The 26,094-nt window shown below is 33.7% G+C and overlaps 2 non-coding genes and 1 pseudogene across 2 annotated transcripts; 1 reads left to right on the top strand and 2 right to left on the bottom strand.

The window, feature by feature from the left end:
• Positions 1-2,941: 2,941 nt before the first annotated feature.
• On the bottom strand, positions 2,942-3,062 carry LOC113736153 (U5 spliceosomal RNA). Its single transcript, XR_003459643.1, has one exon. It is a non-coding gene; the product is annotated as a U5 spliceosomal RNA (small nuclear RNA).
• Positions 3,063-8,467: 5,405 nt separating this feature from the next.
• Positions 8,468-8,588, bottom strand: LOC113736142 (U5 spliceosomal RNA). Its single transcript, XR_003459632.1, has one exon. It is a non-coding gene; the product is annotated as a U5 spliceosomal RNA (small nuclear RNA).
• Positions 8,589-13,016: 4,428 nt separating this feature from the next.
• Positions 13,017-19,834, top strand: LOC113735856 (uncharacterized; annotated as a pseudogene).
• The last annotated feature ends 6,260 nt before the right edge of the window (positions 19,835-26,094 follow it).

Raw genomic sequence — 26,094 nt, 5'->3', positions numbered from 1 at the left:
TTGTGCATCTCCCTATAGTAGATATGTAATTTTACTTGTATGAGTAGTTCTTGCTTATCTGTGAGTACTTTACACAGGGTGATTTATGAGGTACAATCAGTTTACAAAAATATACATCACGTTAGGTGTTAGTTACTTGACTATGTATACATGTAAAAGGGACCAAATTTGTCCTGATAATCACAAAATATTAGCTAACTTGTGGGAGCTAGATAATTATATGCTCAATTTTGAAGTTGTTACATTGCAGGGTGCTCTAAGGAGAGGAAAGCCTGGTAGAGGCATAGCTAACACGGGATTGGCAGGGGTTGTGCTTTGGGTAACTAAGTTCAATCTGATCATCTGATCATGTACCAAAGTATATACGTTGCACATATTATTAACTTGTTTATCATGTCTTCTGTGATCTAGGATCAGGTACAAGGAAATGTGCCAGTGGTTGTTTCAAGTCAGGGGAGTAATCCAAGTTTTCGCCAACAAGATGCAGCTGTCAATGTGCAAGTTAATTTGCAGGCTAGCACAAGCATTTCTACTAAGAGGGTAAGCATTATAATGTCATACATTGCTGCTGCAAAATTCAGAACTAGTGCACTACTGGAGTAATTTAAAGTTTTGCAGCAAAAAAGTTTAAATTTGTTCTTTTCTGATGCAGAGAGGAAGGTCTTCAATGAAAACCAATGCTGCTGTAAACAAGCAAGGTATAATTCCCTTTGTACCAAATGCTCAAGCTACTCTAAATGGTGGATCTCAAGCCGAAACTTCTGTTAGCATTAATACTGCTGCAATAGTGGCCTCTAACACTATAACCAGCAGTTTCTCTATGATGTTTTGAGAGTGCTAAAGGTTCCCCGCAATCCTTGCTTGTGGTATCTGAAGTAGTTTAGGTACTAGTCTTCTTAGCTCCCAGCAATACTGAAGCAATGTTAGCTTTTGTGGACAATTTTTTGATAAGTGGTGCAATGTGCATCTGATTTATATTCCCTGCCACTTATGGTGCTGTTTGACTAATCTTAGAACTACTTGTGTATAGTTTTGTGCATTGCAATTCTCACCATCTAAACAACTAGTTGTAGATGGTGTTTTTGTTCAGAATTGGATTGCAATATAAGGCTTACGTATCATGTTACTAGACTGATCCAATGTAGTATCATGGACTATGTAATTAGTGGAGAAGGGGCAGGGACGGTTACTGCTGTTAAAGGTAGTATAATTACTCGCTGTTATTCTAGTGTTACAACGTGTACAAATGATATTACACCGTGATAGTTTTCTAGTGTTACTCTAGTGTTATTCTAGTGTTACAACGTGTACTAGTATTACAAATGTTATTCTAGTGTTACAACGTGTACAAATGTACTTATCAACTACCCTGATAGTTTTTGCTACGCAAGCCACCCCACTCAACCTCTTTTAGCCAAGATATATGTATACTATGCAACCAGATTTTAAAAGGTGAGAACTTTAATTCATCAATTGAGTCAAATTTACAAACACTTGGCATGCATAAGTTCCCTGTGCATACATTCTTTAAGTTGGCTCTCAACGTATCTAATTTATGCTACCCATATGATTTCCTTGTTTAGGAGTTTTCGCCAGAATTTCAATTTCATTATTCATGTCACATTGTCTTAAAACGAGTTGTACAAACAAAATCATGCAAGTAAATTCATCCCCCTTCTGTCGTAAAACAAGCCAAATATTTCTTTGTCTACATTCTAAAATTCTAGACTTTTCTGGAAGTGTTGCCCGTTTGAGTCAGTGGTGGTTTAATCCCTTCCGAATTTTCTTTGGATCTTTTCAGGTTCCAATCCCCCTAGTATAAAATAAGTGTAGATCTATCATACTTGGAAAAAAAAATACTAGTAAGCGTTGCAGATTTATGGTCCTCTAAGAGCAATATAAAGCTGATGAAAAGATTTTACTTTTGCGCTAAAGAATGCAAAGTATTTCATACAGACAATAGGTTTGGCAGCGGATTGTTGGTGAAGGGATTAGTGCTATGTTTTCATAACTGGACCGGATAGTGACTCGGCCGAGATCAGGGGTCAGGGGTCAATGGGTTCGATCGGGGGTCGATAGGGGTCGAATCGGATGACGTCATAAATAAAAATTATTTAAAAATTAAAATATTATATATATAATATCTAATAATATATTGATATTAATAAAGGTATATTCATATAGATTTGATGTTTCAAATATATTTAACAAGAAAATACAAAGAAATTAGAACAATCAAGTAGCAATTTATATTATTTAATAAATATTAACAAGTTTAGAATTAAAATTATGAATTTAATTGAAAAATAACATCAAATTTTAGGACAATATTTATTAAGTATCAAATATTTGAGGTATATCAATAAGTTTTAACAATTTAGGGGGTCAAAACATAATATTAAAAAGTTTGAATTTTTTTTTTAAAAAATTACTGTTGAACCGAAAAAATCGGTTTTTCCCGGTCAAACCCGATTTTTGACCGGCTTTGACTGGGTTTTAAATTTCTGGTTTTTTAATATGATTCGGACCGATTACCTGGCCGGTTCTCGGTTCGACCGGCCGATCCGGTCCGAGTTTTAAAACAGAGGATTAGTGGTTTTCCTTCCGAACCAAAAAAAAAAAAAAGGGAAAAAGAAAGTGAGAAGAAAGAGAGGTGGTTTGCTGAGAAAGAAACCAACCAATTGGGGCAATCATCTAGGTGGTTTGATAGTATTTATAGAATAAAAATCGTGTCAACATATTTATATTGAGAGTTCATAGAACAAAAACTGTGTTAACAAATTACTAAATTTATTTGTTTGAATGTATTTCTAAAAGTTAAAAAAAAAACTGTTATTCTTTTACGCGTACAAATTGCAAATGGGTTCAGAAGCCCCCAAATATGAAATTCATTTAGTTTCTTTAGCCAAAAAAACAACAAAGATTTGACTAAGATATGTAGAAGCCCAACCAAACAGGCTGGACCTCTCCAAATATTGGCGTATGCTACTTTTTGCAGCGAGCACACGGTATTCTTTAGTAAAAGGCGAAAGAATAGTTCGCTCTGTGCCCACTGCGTAGCTGCGTGGCTTTTGCAAGGCGCCGTGGGGGCCCTTATAAAGCATTTCTTCGGGGCCATGACAGTTGAGCTAGCCGATGTGGGACTTGACTCATCTATTCTACTCTATTCAATGATGGAGCCAAGGGGGACAGAGGGGCCATGGCCCTTAAGTTTTGAAAATTTTAATTCATAATATGTAAATATATGTGTAAAATAAAATTGACCCCTCCCCTAAATTTTTACAATTTTAGTTTATATTATGAGAGTTGAGATATATATATATATATATATATATATATATATATATATATGAATTAGTCATCTTTGAATTAATTTTTTTCTTCAGAAAAAGTTATTTATTTTTTATTGTACTAATTATTTAACTTTCAAAAATTAAACATATAATTTGATGTTCCATAGTAAATTGACCCAATGTGACGTATTAGAATAAAAAGACCCAATTCATAATTGTTAATGGGCTAAAAAGACTCAAGTCATAATTGTTAAAAACAAGAACTAGTACGTCTAAGAATAGAATTTCAATATTTTGAGTTCGACATTCCAAATCATCATGAATTACAAGAATTATCTGGTATTCATGAGTTATGTCAAGACTTGGTGAAGACAAGAAAATCAGTGATATATCCTCTTATTGACAGATTTATTAGACTTGTTACTAGGGGTGTCAACGGTCCGGGTCTGGACCCGGACCCGGACCCGGACCGGATCCGCCTACATTTTCCGGGTTCGGGTAGGTATATAGAACCGAAACCCGGACCCGGACCCGGACCCGTTTCATCTAATAAAATTACGGGTCGAATACGGAATATACCCTTCCGACCCGTATTCGACCCGAACCCGTTTTTATTAATTAATAATTAAACAATATATATCTATCTATCAATTATTCACACGGAATACTACTTTCGTTCCCAAATCCCAAATCTGTCGAACCCTAATAGCTAATACCCACCGCCGCACCCCTTTCCCCCAACTCTCTCTCTCTTCTGCTCTGCGCCTCTGCATGCCTCCCGCCTCTGCCAGTGAGGCAGTGACCACTGACCATTCTCCAGCTCCATCTCTCCATCTCTGGGCCCAATTCAAGCATCTGTAGATCGCTCAATTGATTTGCCACCAGAGAAGGTTCAGCTTGTAGATCACCCAAATCAACTTTCAACAGCACTTTTTTAGCTGCTGAAAAAATTTGGTGAAGCCTTAGATGCTAAGCCTGAGGTTGATGGTTTCGTGAAGATATTTCCTGGGGCTATGCTGCCTATGCATGGATGCTAAGCCTGAGGTTGAAGATGAAAAAGAGGTGAAGGCAGCAATAGAGGCCCATCAGGATAAGTTGGATTGGTTTGTTAAGTACCTCAAGTAGCTCTCTTTAAAAATTGCATCACCAGGTTCAGTCACTTGTTCACAACGGAGGCTTATCTTGTTTTGCGTGAAAATGTCTTTTTAAGTCATTGAATAAGTATTGTCTTGTGTTTACGGGGTATCATGTTCTTGTTTCTAGACTTAGGTAATTAATTGAGTGACTTCAGCTTGATCAGGGCTTTATATCAGATGTATCAATGGTTGATGAAGTATGTTAACGAATTAATTTTCCTGTTGAAAGAATTTCTTTTTCAACTGCCAAGTGTGGTAGGATAAGGTTTTACATGGGCCATTTGATAGTTTTATATGGTAGGTGTTTTTCTTTTAGTTGAATTGAGAAGATAAATTGAAGCACATGAATTTTGCTCTCCTCTCTCTGATGAAAGGTCTAAATTTGTGGCTATTGATGAAGGGAATTTGATCAGAATTCAATCACTTGACTCATAGATACAGATCAATTGTGTTGTTTGCTTGTGTGATATACGGTTTTCCCATATGGAGTAGGATACATTTATCTGTCAAAGTTCCATTCTGATGATGTAGCAAAATTAGGATTTGACTGTCTTATCCGGGTAGGCCCGGCCCGGACCCGAGACCCGTCAGGTGCGGTTCTGGGATAAAGTTTAAGAGACCCGTCGGGTATTCGGTCCGGGTCCGGAATTAATACAGTGTAACGGGTCCGGGTCCGGATTTATTAATTCCGGCCCGGACCCGGCCCGTTGACAGGCCTACTTGTTACTACTCTTCCTATATCAACTGCAACTACAGAGTGGGTATTTTCAATTATGAAAATAATCAAGACAAAGCTCCGAAACAAGATGCAAGATAATTTCTTGGATGATTGTCTAACTGTGTATATAGAAAAGGAAGTTGCTGAAAAATTTAGCAGTGATTCAATCATAGATGAATTTATTTCTATGAAAAAGCGTAGAACTCAATTTACTTCTAAGAAAAGATATTGAAATTTCAAATTATGTTAACATAACTTTTATCTTTTTTCAATTGAAAATAGTTACATTTATATTACATGGTTATATATATATATTGCATAGGTGACATATTGGAGATCATCTTCTCATAATGTGCAAATTGGATGGTTTGTGATGTTATAAAATATTTAATCAAAAGTTATCTTTTTTGTTAATTTTTGTTATGACTATACCGCATATTTATGAATAGACATACCTTTATAATTAAATTTAATATTTGATATTTTTAGTTGTCATATATTTAAATAGAAGAAAATTATTTTGAATATAATATATTAAGATAATTTTATTAGGAAAAAATTTTGGCCCCTAACAAAAAAAAATCCTAGCTCCGTCACTGACTCTATTCCATTTCCATCCAACTAAAACGAAGGAAATGAAAATTAGCTATGTTACATGGTATTTTCATCAGGTTTTCTTAGCTTTCTAGAACTTTAATTATATATGCTCTATCCTAGTCTTACGAATTTACGTTTTTTTTGATATCTAGAGAGTGAGGCCTTGGATTGGGATCTTTAAGTAGTTCAATTCGTGAACAGAGTCTCACAAGTTTCATTTCAAATAAGTTTGTCCCTAAATATAAATGAGTTGGAATAGGATGTAAATAAGTAATAAATAGGGTATTAAAAAACTTTTTAAAATGATAATTTACCCTGAAATGGAGTGGAATGAAACTTGTGAGGCCCGGATCCGTTCAATTCACAGTAAATTATACGCCCTAGAGGAGATTTTGTGGTCTAGACTGAGAATCAATCCCTTAGATAACTAAGGTGCCTTTTGCTCCAACAAGACTTTTTTTTGTTAAAAAGAAAATAAAAAAAGTTTTGAGTTATCTGTTTTAATTGGTTTTGAGTAAACTTGTAAACCGATTATTATCGATTTATTTGAGTTTGGGTTAACAAAAGACTAGAGACAAGTGACAACTATACAAATAAGGAACAGAGGGACAGAGACTACTTTGAGCACAGAGAATTCGAAGCCCATTTTCTGCCATCCAGATTCCAGTGCAACTCTCACGGGGCGAGTGCATGCGGCCACTGGCGTCATTACCATCCCTACTTGCACATTATGAATTGTCCCGTGCTCCTGGAAGTTAAAGTAATTTAGCCCAATGATTGTTGCCTTGTCCGGTATTCATTTTTTTTTTTTTTTTTTTTGAGCTTTGTGCCTCCTTAAAATTACACTGGGTATCTCCCGGTTTGACAACTGCATTTAGTTACCATATTACAGTGCCCTGAAGATTCCGATAAATAATTCCAAAGATGAATTTTTGTATTTTGAATTACTAATCTTTTGATAAAAAATGCTCCAAAAAAATAACCTTTGGATAAAAAGAATGATTTCACTAATAAAATCTATCTTTATAAACTGATATAAATGAATACAGGATGGGAAAAGTTTGGTATTGCAAATACAAGTAACCAACCCACTACTCCTAAAGTAGTTGACTATCAAAAGAGCTTTAAACCTCTACTTGAATGTAGGTCAAGAAATCAAACTTCTTTGCCTACATTCTAAAAATATATAGACTTTTCTGGAAGTGTTGCCTGTTTGAGTCAGTGGTAGTTTAATCCCTTCCGAATTTTCTTTGAGTCTTTTCAGGTTCCAATCCCCCTAGTATAAAATAAGTGTAGATCTATCATACTTGGAAAAAAAATACAAGTAACCGTTGCAGATTTATGGTCCTCTAAGAGCAATATAAAGCTGATGAAAAGATTTTACTTTTGCGCTAAAGAATGCAAAGTATTTCATACAGACAATAGGTTTGGCAGCGGATTGTTGGTGAAGGGACTAGTGGTTTTCCTTCCGAACCAAAAAAAAAAAAAAAAGGAAAAAGAAAGTGAGAAGAAAGAGAGGTGGTTTGCTGAGAAAGAAACCAACCAATTGGGGCAATCATCTACTACATAAATTCGGGCAACAAATCGTTGAGTAATTAACTGAGTTTTATACTAGTTTTTACAAACATGTTGTGAAAAAATATTAAACATATTTTTCAATCAACTTTTTCATTTCACACGAGACAGATTATTTGCTATAGTGATTTTCATTAAAAAAATTCCAAAAAACAACCATCTAAACAGTGCGTAATATATGTTTTGTTTGTTATTGTATTCCCAGTGATGAAAAGTTTATCCAAAAGAAGACGCAAAAATATTTCAAAATTGATCTTTATATTGAATGAAACAATTTCTAGAAAAGTATTGATAAAAAAAAGGATTAACTAAAATGTTGAGGGTTTAAAAAAGGAAAATGGTCATTTTGGTCCTTCATTTTTTGAGTTTTCGTCAAATTAATCCCTTATCCATTATCGCGACTATTTTAGTCCCTTATATTTACAAAAGAAGGCCAATTTAAGACCTCTAACGGAAATAAAAAATTGTTAACAGAATTAGTCATGTACATAATATCGACATGTACACCATTAGAAATAACGATTTTGATTCATTACAATATTAGACACAATCTTGAAGATGATGTATCAAAATATTCATTTGTAGCGATTCACATGCACTTGACTAATTCAAGACCCTAGATTTAGAGACCCAATTTTCCACTGGAGACTTGGTAAGTGAGTTTTTTGGATGTTTATTTAAAATTTTACTGTAGAAGTTTTTTAAAAAAATTTTGAAATACGTTTTTTTGAATATTTTAAAATATATAGTTTAAAAATTTTGAAAATTTTTTTAAAATTACTATAATTAAAATTTTTAAAAAACTTATAACAGACAAATTTAGCAAAAAACTTGTCTTCCAAACAAAGCCCTAAATTGGCTAGTATTTTTCTTTTTCTTAGCAAGTCTAGATGCATGAAAATTTATGTTGATAGTATTTATAGAATAAAAATCGTGTCAACATATTTATATTGAGAGTATCATAGAACAAAAACTGTGTCAACAAATTGCTAAATTTATTTGTTTGAATGTATTTCTAAAAGTTAGAAAAAAAAAACTGTTATTCTTTTACGCGTACAAATTGCAAATGGGTTCAGAAGCCCCCAAATATGAAATTCATTTAGTTTCTTTAGCCAAAAAAACAACAAAGATTTGACTAAGATATGTAGAAGCCCAACCAAACAGGCTGGACCTCTCCAAATATTGGCGTATGCTACTTTTTGCAGCGAGCACACGGTATTCTTTAGTAAAAGGCGAAAGAATAGTTCGCTCTGTGCCCACTGCGTAGCTGCGTGGCTTTTGCAAGGCGCCGTGGGGGCCCTTATAAAGCATTTCTTCGGGGCCATGACAGTTGAGCTAGCCGATGTGGGACTTGACTCATCTATCCTACTCTATTCCATTTCCATCCAACTAAAACGAAGGAAATGAAAATTAGCTATGTTACATGGTATTTTCATCAGGTCTTCTTAGCTTTCTAGAACTTTAATTATATATGCTCTATCCTAGTTTTACGAATTTAGGTTTTTTTGATATCTAGAGAGTGAGATCTTGGATTGGGATCTGTAAGTAGTTCAATTCGTGAATAGAGTTTCACAAGTTTCATTTCAAATAAGTTTGTCGTTAAATGTAAATAAGTTGGAATAGGATGTAAATAAGTAATAAATAGGGTATTAAAAAACTTTTTAAAACGATCATTTACCCGGAAATGGAGTGGAATGAAACTTGTGAGGCCCGGATCCGTTCAATTCACAGTAAATTATATGCCCTAGAGGAGATTTTGTGGTCAAGACTGAGAATCAATCCCTTAGATAATTAAGGTGCCTTTTGCTCCATTTTCTACTGTGCATTGCAAATGTAATTCTGTGTATAACTCTGTTCGGAGATTTCTTTAGTAACTTGGTGCAGTTTTTCTTTATTTTGGAGGTCTAAGATGAAGTGCAGTTGAAATGTACTAGAAAATCGTTCTAAATTGTCATGATTGCTCAGTAGAGTCAAGAAGAAAATTCAAAAATTTAATTGAGGGCCACTTCAAGTGTGTAATCGGTTTTTTCCATCATGATTTCTTGGCTAATTCCAGAATGCACGATAGACAATAAATTCAAGGAAAACCTCTAAATTTTACCATTCTTGATGCTAGAGCAGAACCGCCTTTTGGTTTAAAGGCAGCAAGTACACATGAAGATGCTTCAAAACGTACCTTTTTTTTTTGGTCAATACAATAGCTTCCTACGTTATTGGGGGAGGGCCTAAAAAGATTTTGAGATAACTTGGAGGGAACTAAACCATCAACGGACCAGACGGGTGCACTACGCATCCATTTAGATTTTTTAAACAATGTCACATTTAATTGTAGCAAATTGGTAGGAGGCAAGAGTTCACCCCCACTAAACCTTAATGCATTGGTGGTGGCCACCTGGTGGTTCCAAAACGTACTTGATCTCTCTCTTTGTCATAGACAATTAAGAATTGCTTGCAGGGAGTAACATGACTTTCCAGTTATTTGACATCAATTCTGGTCAATTCCCTGGTTTTGTAATTGCTACCTTTCTGTCTATGCAAATATTAGCCAAAACTGTAGCAACATTCAAATTTGAATATATTGAAGCTCTTATATTCTTCTGCCAAGGTTTTGCAATGAACCAAATAGAGCCAGCTCGAAGCCTCTTCGCAATTAAAATATGTACAATGGTTTCACTCTTATTTGTGAAATCCAAATTATTTTTTTTTTTTTTGAGAAAATAAAGCCTCCAAAACTATCTTCAAATAGCCAAGCATTTATTTTCACAAAGATTTTGTGGTCAAAATAAAGGTCCTACAAACCAAACCATAAGAAGGCATCTCAATTTAACGGTGGGATTTCCTTAAGAAACACAAGGAGACATTTGTTTCATGGTTCAATAGTAGAGTGGCCTTTGATTGAGAACACAAAAATTACTTCAGAAGACAAAGAAGATGAGGGATGAGGAGGTGACAGCGCCAGCTCACTCTTGTACTTGCTGAGTTTTGTTTTATTTGCAGATGAGAGCCCAAATTTTATTTGACTAAATCAGATTATTTGCTTAATACATTTTTATCTATTTTATAATAATGTTACATATCTTTTAACTTTAACCCATAAAAAATTTCAAATTTGCTCTAAATGTACAAAATTTATGTTGCATTCTAAGATATTATTTAACTTTTAACCATAAATATGTAATTCTTATAAGGCTTATACCCCACGTCTCAGGGAATTTGTCACACACATAAATACAGAAAATGCCTAGTTGAAATCCATTTGGCCTTAGTTAAAAATCATAATCTTTTTGCCATAGCTTTCATACAATTTTTGCCATTTATGCAAAGAGATTTTATTTAGTAGCTGCTTTTTTTAAGGTTAAATATCTAGTAGTAATTCTAGTGCATGAGTTCGAGAGCTAGATGATTATGGTACCTACAATAACTATTTCAACAACCATTTAAATTTTGTTGATGCTTATCAATTTAATAAGTTGGAAATAATTAGTAAAATGGCACTTAAAAAAGGTTTTATATTTAAATTTTCAATTTATATTTTTAATCCAAATATTATATTACTTGTTAAAAATGTCTTAACATTAACGGTAACATTTTTCTCAGGAAATCAATCATGAAATTAATAGTGAAGCTACTTCTATTTCTATCAACTCACTAGTCTAATATGTAATTGGATTTTTTTAGCAATTAATTCTTAAACTTAGGCCCTGTTTGATAATTTCATTCAGTATTTAAACTTAATAGATTTAGATCTTAATATAGTAAGATGCATTTGATAATAAAAGATTGGGCATCTAAATTAATTAAATGGTACTGAATTTTCTAAGCAAAATTTGCTTCCAAAATTAAGTGATAAACTACTCACTTATCATTTAATGTGATATAAATTCAAATGTATCAAATTTAGTACTTAACAATTCAATAATTTAATAAATTTAAATTTCATATTTCAGAATTTAGATTGCTTGCACTTTTATCAAACACACCCTTAAAAGTGTATTTTATGCTACTATGATCTAGTTTGCGGTGCATTGATGTGGAATAGTTTAAACTACGTGTTTTGAGTTTAATCTAAATTTATTGCATCTCTAAACAAAGATCTTGGTTCTACAACTGATCAGGACTGATGTGGAACAATGACAATCATGAAGAAATTTTCTTGTGTATTGCTAGAAACCACTTGGGCCAAAAGTATTAACAGTAAAATAGAAATATTTAGTCTGGGAATTAAAATGGGGGGAAAAAAAAAAGACAAAGTGCCAAGAGTGAAAAGTAGGGGAGAGAGGAAATTAAAAGAAGAAAGCAATCAAAGGCACTTGGTGGACTACAACAACAAAAACATTAAATAAGAACTAGAAGAAAGAGAGAGGTAGAAATAACTTACAACTGTTAATGGGTGATTCTGGTAAATCATGGTCAGTATCATACTTCCTTTACTTCATTCTTGTAGTAAAGACAATACTCAGCTTCTTCACCATTTTCTTTGTCAAGTTAAAGGTGGAATTTTCTTCAAAGAAGTTTCTAAAAGAGTTTTTCCATTCACTAATTTTTTTTTTTTTGGAATTTTTTTCTAAAAAGGGAGATGTGAGATATAAAAAGCGGGAAGGGAGAATGAGAAAGGAAAATTGAAATCCATCACCTATAAATCATAAAATTTCAATCTTAGCTACTAGACCGAGTTCTTTTCCGCACTTACTCTATTTATTTCCGTTCTCCTTGAATCTTAAGTCTACAAAAAAAAAAAAATACGCATTCTATTGCCAGTCATCATTTGTGATTGTTGAAGAATGCTTCTGGCATTCATATTGAAAGAAATGAAATAGTAGTCAAGTGCTGCTCATAATTTAAAGAGTAAAATGAGATAGGCTTCATACTTTAAGGAGTGAAGTGTTTAAATTGAAGTTCAAAGACTACAGTAAAAGTGTATCTATATTTAAAGGATCCAAAGTGCAAATGATCATTAATAGAAGAGCATCTATAATTGAACCAATTCACAAGAATAAAAATTATATTACTAAGTCGTATGAGTGAAATCAAGTTGGATGAAAAGTTATTCATTTATTCTTCAAAGTTAAATTTTTGCTCAACATTTTAAGCTCTCAAATCGAATTATCAGGAGAATTTGACTAGAATTCAAGAGTAAATCTAGACAATAAATGCCACCATTCTTTGTTGATCGTCTATTTCTAGCTAGCATGTAATATAATGTCCTATGAATCGAACGAACTATTTTCAAAGTTTACTTTTTTGGCCGGTATTTAGGATTCCGACATGCGCCAGTATTATGTCCTAATCCAGGGATGTTCCAATTGTACGCTCCGTGCGAAACTCCTGTATTGTACTAAGCCAAGTGAAAACCCAGCTGATTTGAATAGGGCGGCCATGCATTGATATTTCAAGCTTGTCCTATTCCCTTCTTCTGAGCATTAAAGTGGTAGTATCTATAAATCCTGACAAGTAAAAGAACTTCAGAAAGAAAAAAGAGATAGAGAGCCACTACTTGCAGCTAGCTATCCAATGGACGATCCCAAGAAGTTAGAAGAAGGGTATGGTGACATTAAACAACTACAAGTTGCTAAGGAAGAAGACATGACTAATAGCTTTCATGCTTACAAAGATGCAGATGCTGATGAGACGGACCAGAAGAGCATCATAAAGGATCAGTCGATGGAGAAGAAGGTGTAGAAGGAAACTCATGAGCGAATGGCTGTGATAGCTAAGCCAAAAAGCAAGAGGGTTGCATCCTTGGATGCCTTCAGAGGCCTCACTATTGTGGTAAGTATTTTTCTTGTTTAAATTGATACTTAATAGGAGTATTACTTGTAAATTGATATATGTACTGCATGGAGTGCAGGTGATGATTTTAGTGGATAATGCTGGAGGAGTATATCCACGCACTGAGCATTCTCCTTGGGATGGATGCACATTAGCTGACTTTGTACTTCCTTTTTTTTTTCTCTTCATTGTTGGATTTGCGATCTCGCTTGCCCTCAAGGTACTTATATAATTCGTGTGCTTGGATAGAAGATTATTTAAAAAAAATTTCTGTAATAATACTATAGTTAGTGTAATGTCTATGAGATAAAATAATTATTAAAACAATCAAAAAATGATTAACAAGTGTTTATTTATGATGTCATCAAAAAAATTTACAAATAAAAAGCCAGTTTCCTTTATTGGGTTTGTCTCTTCATTCTCTTAATTAAACTATGTTAAGGCTATGTTCACCATCCTACATTTTCCTATTGAAGCAAATTGGTAATAAAATAACGGTATAAGATAGTACTCTTAGCTAATTTTCTTATCAGTTGAGCTATATCTTGAGATAAATCAAAGCCACTCAAAATTAGTTATTAGATGAAATGAGGATTCCATTAGGGAAAAGTGAATAGTGATTTCTTTTTTGGTGCTAATTAACAGGGCATAGAGTAATACTTAGGCCCAAATTTCATCAAACTTGAATTACAAACTCAAGTGACTTTCAGACATTTCAAGCTATTGAGACCCAAATAAAAAGTTCTAGTTGAGCTCTACTCAAAAAAAAAAAAAAAAAGATACAAATAGAAAGGGCGAAAAAAAGAAACAATGCACCTTATTGTTTCTTAATAAACCAGGGAGGGAAGGGGGAGGGTGAAGAGAGATTTGAACCCAAACCTCTGATTCTAGGGGGATTGAACTTTAACTACTAAACCAAAGCCTCATTGACCAAGAAAATACACACCTTACAATATGCAAAAAAGATACAAACATTTACTGCAATGGGCAGAATTCAAATATTTACAGGAATGATTTTGTTATATACACCTAAATCTTAACATTGTAGAGGGTTCCAGAGGTCAACGCTGCAGTTAGAAAGATAATCTTGAGGACACTAAAGCTTTTCCTATGGGGACTTTTGCTTCAAGGTATACTCCAAACTCGTGCATTATAACAATTGATGAGTCAGCCTAAAAGAGAAGGGATTTGGGGCTTTTAATGTTAGCTTAGACTAATAAATACAGCAGCCTACAACTCCAAAAAAACTAATACATTTAAACTACAGGAGGATGCTCTCATGGACCTGATAAACTGACTTATGGGGTTTATATGAAGTCCATTTGATGGTGTGGTATCCTACAGGTAATTCTGATATCCTTTTTTTTCTTTTTTTCTTTATATTTTTTTTTTTACAAAATATTGATTAGATCATTAGTAGACTACGCATGATTGATTTGAAGTTTGTCAGTACACATATCTAAGATATCCCTAAATCTTATGTACTTATGTAAACAGAGAAAAGCCTTAGTGTACTTAGTGGTTGCTCTAATCGAGACCTTCACCATCATGCTGAGGCCAATTACAGTTAGCCCTGATTTTTTCTCCATATTCGTGGCATACAAATGGCAGTGGTGAGTCGAACAATCTTCTACTTTTCAATTGAGTCAAGGATGTTAATTACCATTACTCATCTTAATTTTTCAGGCTTGGAGGATTTGTTTCGTTCTTGATATACATGATCACTGTATTCACTCTTTATGTCCCTAACTGGAGGTTTGTCGTGCTTAATTCGCAAGGTGCTGCTAAAAGATACACTGTATAAATTGGAGTAAACTAACTTTCCAAGAAAATTTCAATACTACTCATGGTTCAAAGTCACGGTCGCGGCCCGCCTATTCTACATCAGTTTTGGCATATCGGTCGTGGTTTCGGCGAAATACAAATTTTTGAAATATTTAATATTCTAAAAATTGTAAAAAGTATGATAAACAAAAATTGTGATAGCCCCACTTCCTCCTAAGGCGAATCAAAGGGTTCGGCGGACCGCCTGCCCAATTCTCGCCTGGACTCGTTTGCTCTCTTCAAATAAAATAAGATATAACCTTGAGAATAAGTAAAATAACAAATCCCAAACTTGAAACGTACTTACATTCATTTCTATCGCAAAAGTAATACAATTCCACATAAAACGAAAGTTCTCAATTCTTAATACATCTAACCCTATCCAAGCACTAGCGCGAGTAAAATCGAACAAAATTCAAAAGAACTAGACCAGACTAGTCTGCACAGATCTCATGCCCTCGCTCGCGTCCCCTATAAGGAAAACAAAACTAACGGAATGAGCTAAAAGCTCAGTGAGGTTCCGTACACATTATCAAAGCAATTAAACAAGGACATTAATCAGATAATAACAAGTAATCCAGAAAACATTTACAATATAAAGCAATGATAACACATTCATTAAAAGAATACATGCTCACATGGAGCCCTTCGTTTATTCATTCCACCAACCATTTCATTATTCCTCCAGCATTAAAATAATTTCATTTATAAGTGAAAACCCCTCCATTGTTCCTGCCATTAATTCATTCATTTCATTTTTCCCTTTCTAGCCAATTCGCTGGCTAGTTTCCACCAGACTTCGTGGTCATACTCGAATATACCAAACATTTTTCCAGAGTTACCAATCGTCCGACCGAGTCCGCTTCTGACTCGAGTCGACCGGCAATGAAGGGTAAGGGTTCAGTTCAGCCAAAAGGCTTACATTCATGCACAAGTAGCATTTAATCATTTAATCATTGAAAATTTATATTCATTTAGATCGAGTGCGATAAATTACACACTCGCCTAACAAAATTCATTTTTAGAAATCATTGAAAACATTTAACATTTAATCAAACATTCACAAATAGTCACATAGCTACAACAAACCATATAGTCATTGAAAACATAATGTACAAAGAACACTCACCTATTTAAGCAAAATAACGTCCAAAGTATCCTTCCAGACAACACTCTCAATCACCAAGGAACTCTAAGAGTAACCAAGAGAACACATTATGCTTCAACCATCAAAGATTAAGTGAATCAAAGAAAATCCGAATACCTTACTAGTACAATGTTTAAATATGAGTTTGAAAGTTAAAAGAGTACATTTAGATGAAAAGACATGAGTAACTAAGAGTTTCCCAAACCAAACACAAAACTATATTCAAAAGAGTTTAGAAAATTCCATCGAAAAACAACTGAAACGAATGCCACGTCACAATCCGGTCGGATTCTCGGCTAGATTCAAGGTAGTGGACAACCCCAATTTTTTTTTCTTCTTTCCCTGTCTCTTGGCCGGATACACGGCCGGATATGAAAACCAGTTTTTCAAATTTTTCGTAAAGCTCTTTGTTTGGCTCAAAACTAACACATATGCAAAGAAATAACATATAACAAGTGTTTTGAGTAAAATCATATGAAAAGGAAGATAAACAAATCCTAAATTCATACCTAAAGCCTCGCTTGATAAAATAGATTTTGTAGCCGAGAAACCCTATGCAACTCCTCTTTATTTTGGGAAGAAAATGAGTAAACATTTGAAGTTCAAAACTTGACATTTGTAACTAGACATCTTGTTTAAAACGGTCATCACATTCACCATTAGAAAAATGTAAAAGTTCAAGTAAACTTTAACTCATCTAATACCACAAGAGTGGACCTAAGTATGTCTAAGCAAAATAAGTCCAACGCATTACAAAATCACATTTCAAGTTTCATTTTCACTTATTCTAACTACGAGGGAATAAATGGACAGCATTTTCCCTGTTTTTCCTTTATTTTTCCATCTTAGAATCAACACCAACTCATCTCAAATCAACCACAATTTCACATACAAATCATAGGCTATAAAACACACCTTTCGACATAATAACCACAACTGAAGCTACACTTATCGGATTGAAACGAATCTTATGGCGTTTCAAAACCAAGACATATAACTACATTCCTTATGAAGACCCCCAAAGCCAAATCATGCATTTTCATGGTCAAAAATCGAAATCTTGAAAAGGATAGAAAACTATCCGTGAAACAAGGCTTGTGGGCAGTCAAGGGTATTTCAGTCATTTCACAATCTATAGTGCTCCGACTGAGCTGAAATTTTACATGCAGCTATATAACATCGTTTCCTACAACTTTCATGTTTTGACCTAAGTCTAATTCGGCCTCTAACATGGACGAATAAAGCTTGTCAGAAGCAGGGCAGTTTATCATCAAAGCTGAAAATTTTCTTTAGGCAAATGAAACTAACACCAAAACATTAGCTTTTTAACATATCAAAGCTAATAAATCATGACCAACCATTAATCATCACATGTGAGCAGAAATTACACCATAAAACTGAAAATTTTCATATTACCACCTCAACTCATGGAATATTGCATAAAACTATCAAAATCTCAACCATAAGCTACTAGTTTGCACATATTAAAAGTAGGGAAAAATTGCTAGCCAAAAATGCCTTGTAACCTCAAGAAAAATGGTAGCTTAGTCTTTCTTCCTCCAAAATAACTCCACCAAAGTCTTTAAGCTTCCTTAGTGGACACTTGTATGGAGTAGTTTCAAATTTGATTGGCTAAAACACAAGATTTGAGCAAGTTTGGAAGCTAGAAATTGAAGTAGTCTCTCTTGTTTTTCTCCTCAAAGGTTCGGCCAAGACACAAGAAAAATGAGAAGAAATTGGTCAAAAATTGGTTTTAGGAAAGTGAAATAATCCTAGTCAAAGTCCAACTTCCAATGAGGTGGTGACACTTGGCCCTTTGAATGTTAAAACTTATCTTTTTTTTCCCAATGTTTAATCTATCTAGCTAACCTCTAATCATCTCCTAATATCTTATAAAATAATAACACTTAGCACAAAAATCACTTAGTCACCAAATTTATATCGCACTAGCGGGTCCTACATCTATAATGCACTTCAAATTAACGTACACTAACTCATACCAGGAAAATGATTTAAAAACTGTACTTACTTATAAACATGTATAGCAACGTTAATATTTTAAAGGCAAGTATTAAAATGTAGGCGAAGAAATAAAATAATGCCTAGAAAATGTGAAAATTTTTGGGTTCTCACAAAAATAATTTAAAAATTAGTAAAAATAATTAAATTCGAGTTGACTCGGAATAACTCGGAGTGATTCGGTGTGACTCAGCAATTTCAACCCTTCACGGTGACGTCTCGGCGAATCAAGTATTTCGGAATCGTATTATCCCAGTATCGTATCAGGAGAGTCTGAGATGGTGACAACTCGGCCGAGTCGTCTTGGACTTGGTCGAGTCTTAGGACCATGAATTACTAATAGCATAAGTTACTTGACCTATGAATTAGGTGAAATGTCATAGTATTACTAGCTGATTAACTTAAATTTAAAGGTAAAATATGGGATGAGACAACATTTTGGACCAGTATGCAATGCAGTTGGATATGTGGATAGACAAGTTTAGGGTATCAATCATCTTTATTCAGAACTTGTTTGGAAACGTTTAAAGGTACATACTTTGGATATCTAACATTATTGTTTCTTGTTCATTATGAAGTTCCCGAGTTATTATTAGTTAGCAATCAATCTCTTTTTCAAACCAAAATATAGGCTTGTGCATATACTTCCCCTAATTCTGATTCTCTCCGTGAAGACTCTCCAACTCGGTGCCTTGGTCCATTTGAACCTGAAGGCTTGTTAAGGTTTGACAGGATAGATTTACTTTCAAACATTAAAGTAGCACTACTTCTTTCAATAAGACAATTTTGATGAGGTTAGTGGCTTCTACATTGGTGGTTTTCTTTTAGTTCAATTTCAGCTATTCTCTCGGGCACAATTGGCATACATAATGGGCATGTCTTGATTCATTTCAAGGTTATGATCATTATCTCACCTCTTTAGCTTAAGTTAGGTAGATGGTGGATGATTAAGGACTAAAAGATTCAGCATATTCTGATGTAGGATCATGCTGACAGGCTCAAGTATTGGGTGTCAATGGGACTTGGTTTAATCATCTAGCCATTCTTCTTCATTTCACAGATGGTAATTAAGCATCACGAGTCTACCATAACCAGACTTTTCATTAAGCAAATGACTCCAATGAAAAATAGTGACATCTCCTGTTTCAATTCTATTTGCAGCTATTCCTATGAATAAGCAGCTATACAGCTTCAGTTGCATGTGTATGACAGCAGGTGTAGCTGGAATTATGTTCATGGCTTATACATACTGGTAAAGCAATTTGATATTCCCATTATAAGTATATTTTTCGAATAAAAACAAATTGGAGGATCCCAATGAAAATATCTGATTTTTCCTTTGGCCAAATTAACTGATTGACGTTTGGGGAATGAGGAAGCCATTCTTGTTCATTGAGTGGATAGGAATGAATGCAATGCTGGTGTTTATGATGGCAGTACAAGGTATCTTTGCAGCCTCATAAATGGATGGTATTATGAAGATCCTAAAAACAACCTAGCGAGTACCACTTACATCATTTTCTTCGAATCAGTACCGAGGAATAATATAACCTGGAAAGATGTCATTGTATAATGGATTCTAATTTGATGGAAATACTGAAATTTGCAGGTGAACTGGATTCTAAAACATGTCTTCATTGACGTATGGAAATCGGAAAGAGTAGGAACTCTTTTGTATGTGATTTTCACTGAAATTGTCTTTTGGGCTGTGGTTGTTGGTGTCTTGCACAAATTACGCATTTGCTGGAAGCTATGATCGATGATCAAAATTTTTTAAACAGTGCATTCAGAAATTATAGCATTAATCAACAGTATATGATGAATTACCCGCCTGATATCCCTCTATTTTGTATGTGGTCTGGTAATTGAACATGTAAATCTATTGTTTGATTATTTTATCCAATTAAATTCTGAAATAATCATATTAGCATTACAAGGAAATAGAGTCTCGATTTGGTAAATGATTACTTGATATTGATCTTGGGGCACTCACTGCTCAACCAAATTATATGGGAAAACCTTATTGGTAAGCTGTTTGAAATGTTTTCAAGCTCTGAGGTTTTTCTTTTCTCTTGCAAATCAAACTCATAGCTCCACTGAAAATGGTAGGAAATTTGATGGCAAACTAAATAGCATGTCAACATCGTGTGAGGAAAAATTCCATGGGAATTGAAATAGAAAGCAGTAGCTTATAAATAAGGTTGATGAATGTAACACAAGCAAGTAGGAGAAAAATGATGAACTTTTAACGCATGAAAACATTGTTCTTAAGGTTTTAATTGTCTCCATTATATTCAATAGTTAACTTCTGCGTTGTGACAATTTACTTCCAAGATAAAACAAGAGGAGAGAAAAGCAGACTGTAAAATCTAGTTTTTTCACACATAGAAATGATAAAATACTAAAGTTAGTTCAATTGTGAAAAGAGCTAGATTTCAAAGATGGAACTTGGGATCTTTGATCACAATTCGGTGTTGAATCATGTTTGGATCATATTTATATCTATTACCGGATCCTATGACCAAGCAAGTCCACTCCATTTTCCTTTCCTAAGTCTCACATTGCACAGTCCAAGTTTCATTTGTACATTCTATGTGCATTTGTACATTCTGAGTTCATTTGTACATTTCGTTACAAACTATTCTAACAATCCCCCCTTGGTTATTGAATTATTAAACTAATGCAAGTAATACCATGTATAAAGGCAACTATCATTTGATTTAAAATTTATGTTTAGTGTAAATATATCACTTAAATCTAACCAAATTAAGGTGGCTTATAGTTTTACATTATGATTTGAAAATTAGGTTAGATATATCATACATATGGCATTATAAATATTGATCAATTCACAAACAACTTTAATATTAATAAATGTCATGTGCTCCATCCTAGATTTATAATCATGTACAAAAGTAATGCCAAACTTATGTTAGAAATGGCACCAATTCAACAATCATATCGGTGAAATCACTTTCAATTTTTGTAATATAAAACATTATAAAAGACTTTACACTTTATTAAGAGTATATTCAGTATATGTTTGTTGAAAAAAATATATTCAATATATACTCAACCTCTCGATAACAATATGGTCTAGTGGATGTTGTGGTCCAATAAATACTAGTACTCATGACCATTAATTAGCAAGTTATTATTACCGTTTAAAAATTTTAATCTAGTGGTAGTGTTAAACAAAAGATACGGTTTCCATTCCTAGTGATTCTAGTTGAAGGTTTCAATTTCATTACGTTGAGTTCATTAAATCCTTTGGTAAGAGCTTTATCAACAAATTTGCATGACTATTTTATGTTCTTACAAATACAACAGTAATGACGCTATCTTTCAACATTTGTTTAAGGTACTCATGTTTTAGACGAATGTATCTAGATTTACCATTATACAATTTGTTTAATATTATATACATAGTAGCGTTACTATCACAATATAATGAGATTTAGGCCGTGGTCACAAGTTGATATTAAGTAGCAAATCTTCAAAACTACTCCATCTCTTTACAAGTAACAATCGAAGCAATAAATTCAACTTTTACGGTGCAATGAGCAACAACTTTTTTGTTTCTTAAAAGTCCATTATATTGTACCACTACCTAAAGTGAACATCCACCAGGTTGTGGAATTCTTGTCAATCATAATGAGCCTAATAGCATCTAAATAAACCTTAAGCACTGCAGGTAATTTATTAAAGAGTTATAGACTCTTAGTCCTTTTAAGATATTCAAGAACTCTCCTGATAGACTTCCAATGGTTCTCATCCGGACTCTTGATTTATCTTGCAAGTTTACAGATTGCATATAAAATATGTGGTCTTGTACAATGCAGTGCATACATTAAATTCCAATTACACTTGCATATTCAAGTTGAGCAATCAAATTACTAGGATTTTCATATAACTTCAAGTTAGGATAAAAAGGGCTGCAACTTCTTTGAGCTTTATATGTTAATATTTGTTTAGTATCTTAGCAATGTATTTGACATGAAATATAACTTGTGCTCAAGATAGTATCCATCTCTCTAAAGTCTATCATTTTGAATCTTGGAAAAAGATACTTCTTTTTTCTCTTCCACACATTTCATGTTAGTAGCAACTGTAAGCATGTCATCCATATAAAATCTATCAAAATCAATATTATTCTATCAAAATCTACCTAAAAGAAATAGCAAACACAAATTTCTCATGCTATTATTTGGATGTTTGTTCTAATCGCATAACAACTTAACAAATTTGCATACTTTCTTTTCATTTCCAAGCAAAACAAAACCATTATAATTTATTAGTATACACCTATTCATCTGAGTCATCATTTAAGAATGAAGTTTTTTACTTAATTTGTTGTAAGAATGGATTATGTATTAAAACTTATGATGATGGTACTCTTATAGATGTTAGTCTAGCAACTAGTATATATGCATCAAAACAGACTATTCGTTCTTTTTGTTTAAAGCATTTATCTACTAACTTCGCTTTGAAGGTTAGAATAGATCTATTAGTAGATCTATCAGTGGCATACTTCCTTCTGAATACCTACTTATAGACTATAGATTTTGAACTAGTGGCGGAGCCACATACAATCAAGCAGGGGCAATTGCCACCACTAAATTTTTAAAAATTAGTTGTTAAAGTTAGAAACTTTTGTAGTCAAACATTTTGTACTTCTTGCTTTTGTTCTAATTTAATTATTCTTTTTTCACAAATATTCTACTTTAGTTGCAAGGGTCCAAAAATTCAACTAATTCAAATATTGACATGCTACTTTATCAAACACAAAACAATATTGATGTAATATATAATTTTATTTGTGTATAACCGGTATTTCTTTAATTTTCATGGCATTGCCCATAATTAAGATCCCTTTATCAATAAATAATCTAGTTATGAAGTATAATACATTTTGATTTTTAATTTCTTACATATTTCATCCCTAAATCTACAATTTTGTTCTTTTTGTAATTATGTAGATATTATTTTGTGAGGACCCGTAAATTCTCCTTATTTTATATTATTTTATGTTATTTTCTCTCATGCATTTTCTTCACTATACCCTATGATATTGATTTTCTAAAGATTTTATAAGTGAATAGACTTTTTAAATAATTTTTCTAGTATAAGTTAGTTCATGAGAAATTAGGAATATATATTGGAGTGGGACCAGCTAGTGCGTTAAGTGAGAGAAATTCGGTCAATTAGGTTAAGTTTTATATAAAAAGATTTAATTATTAGGTGTTAGGAGATAATTAGAGATTATCTAAATAGAATAACCATGGAGAGACAAGAAGATAGCTTTAAGCATAAAAGATGCCACGTGTCACTTTCCTATTCGAACTTGGACTTTGACTAACTTTCTTTACCTTTACTAAAACCTCAATTTTGACCCAAAAATCATCTTCATTCCAACCCTCTTGGCCGAACCTCTTAAGGAGAGAAAAAAGAGAAAGTTTCAACTTTTATCTTCCATTTCTTGCTTATATCTTGAAATTCAACCGATTAAATTTTGAATTTGTCCACAAAAGTGACTTGCTAAGGAAGTTTCAAGGCATTGGTGGATTTGTTTTGGAGAAGGAACCCCTAAGCTACTATCTTTTTTGAGATATCAAGGTATTTTGCTTGGAAACTCACTTTTGTTCCTCATAATGGAAAATTAGTGACTTGTGGTGGCTAAATAGGTTGTTTTATGGAAGATTTCATGGATTAAAGTGGAATTAGATAAATTTCTGATTTTTTTTGGGATTTTTCTGTTTTCATATGATGGTTATGGTTGGTCTTGGATTGATAGCTCTAAATTGTGTTAAATGGAGCTTTTGTGCGTTAATTGCGGTTGTTTGTGGAAAATTTCAGAATTTGTGCGGAAATTTCAATTTTAGGGTTTCAATTTGCCCTATTTTTGCATTACATGTTCGTCCTTGAGGGAGGCCGAATCAGTCCTTGCCCAAAACATGAAAGTTGTTGGTAATTGAGTTAGCTAGCTACTGGTAAAATTTCAACTCAATAGGAGCACTATAACCAGTGAAATAACTGAAATACCCTTGACTGCCATAAGTCTTGTTTCACGGACAGTTTTTTGTCCTCACTGAAATTTCGATTTTTGACTATAAAAATGCATGATTTGGCTTTAGAGGGTTTCATAAGAAATGTAGGTATATGTCTTATAGCTTTGAAACCCCATAAGATTCGTTTCAATCCGATAAGTGTAGTTTCAGTTATAGTTGTTATGCCGAAAGGTGTGTTTATGATTTGTATGCAGAATTGTGGTTGATTTGAGATGAGTTGGTGTTGGTTGTGGGATGGAAAAGTAAGCAACTTTAGGGGAGATGCTGTCTAATTTTCTAGGCCGTTTGGTTCTTTTAAGTTTGAGTTGCATTTGTGGTAGAAATGAAGGGCTTTTGGGTTGTTCAATCCCTAGGTCCTCTCGTTACCTTTTCGTTCCAAAATCACGCTTTTGTACCCTTGCATTCGTAGTTTGTTTGGTTAGGCATACGACTCATAGTTGAGTTTCATTTGTGAATGTCGTTCCCATAGGAACCATAATTGTGTTACTTTGATCATTTTAGGACGTGCTGGTGATCCATGAAGTGCTTCGGGGGAGGGGAACGTTTGAATTTGTTTTACTTCGGGAGGGACGTGCTGGTGATCCAGGACTTCTGTATACTCTGTATGAAACGAGGGTGTACTTTATCACTCTCGTTTCTCTCGTCTGTTTACTTTGTTTCCTGCATACTGTATAAGTTTGTATTTGCTCTCTGTATCTGTTATTTGTATCTATTTTTTGTATAAGTTTGTGACTTCTGAGCTCAAAACCTATAGCTAGTTACTCGAGTCGAGTCGGCAAGGGTCAGGTCGATTAGATAACGAACCACGGTAGTCTGTTTCTAAGAATCTTTGGGTATTGAGACTTTTGATTCCGGTATACTCGAGTATTACCACTTTTGTTTCTGTTGAAGTGTTCGGGCCCGGTAAGGGGTAAGTTTGGTGGACGGAATGTGATGTAAAGTGGGGGTCTACGGACATGGTTGTTCTGCATACGTTGACGGAGAGTTAATGGGTTTGAATCAAGTATTGCAACAGGAAATTTTGGGCTCCTGAGAGCCACCTATATCCTTTCTATCTATGGTGTTTGTTCATTTCTTTATTTGATTTGCATACGTGACTAATTGAATATGAAGTTTCATGATTCTTAATTGCTATTATTTTGGTACCTTATTGAGTGTAAGCTCACCCCATTCCCATTATCTTTATTTTCCTTACAGGGAACCACACATTGAACCATGATTTTGAGAAAAGGGTTGAGCTAGTGTAAACATTCTTTTGTTAGCTCTTGTGTAATCAAAATCCTAATTATCTTTTAATTAAGTATCACACTTTTAATTGTAAAGTTTTCAATGTATATATATAAGTGTTTTATCACGTACATTAAGTGTATTCATTTGAGATGGTATATTTGCATTTGTTGAGATGCTACTTGTAACCATTGGACGATCGGATGAGCGCGACATTTGAGCAAGGAAAGAAGTTTCTGGCAGGAACTGACAGGTGCTGAACCTGTACAATAATAATTACTAAAAAGTCCTAATTACCACCACAATTAATTATAGAACAAATTTAAGTACTGGAGCAGGGACCCTAGGTGTGCAAGGTTACTTGATTCACCATGTTTCCGAAGAGTTTGTTTGATCCGATATACCAGATTTGTCTATAAAAATATTAATTTTGCGTACAATGGCAAGTAAGGTCGATTCCACAGGGAGCGGATAGGAAATTATTTCTTTCCAAATTAGTAGAACGAAATTGGGGGATTTTCAATGGGAAGCAAATAAAAATGAAATAAAACAAACAAAATTCAAAACTAACCCACAAAGCACAATTCACTAAAAATAACAATTAATAAAAGTTCTACCAAAAGATCAACTGCTCAGGCACGGTCCAATTAAATGATCATCGATGCAAAGATATTTCATCCATTCGTCACTAGGTTGGTTATAGTTGTCAATAAGTTCTGAC

The sequence above is a fragment of the Coffea arabica genome, chromosome 3c, assembly GCF_036785885.1.
Source record: "Coffea arabica cultivar ET-39 chromosome 3c, Coffea Arabica ET-39 HiFi, whole genome shotgun sequence".
Taxonomy (NCBI): Eukaryota; Viridiplantae; Streptophyta; class Magnoliopsida; order Gentianales; family Rubiaceae; genus Coffea; species Coffea arabica.
Note: the sequence above shows the minus strand (reverse complement) of the source record. Positions and strands in the feature narration are given on the sequence as shown.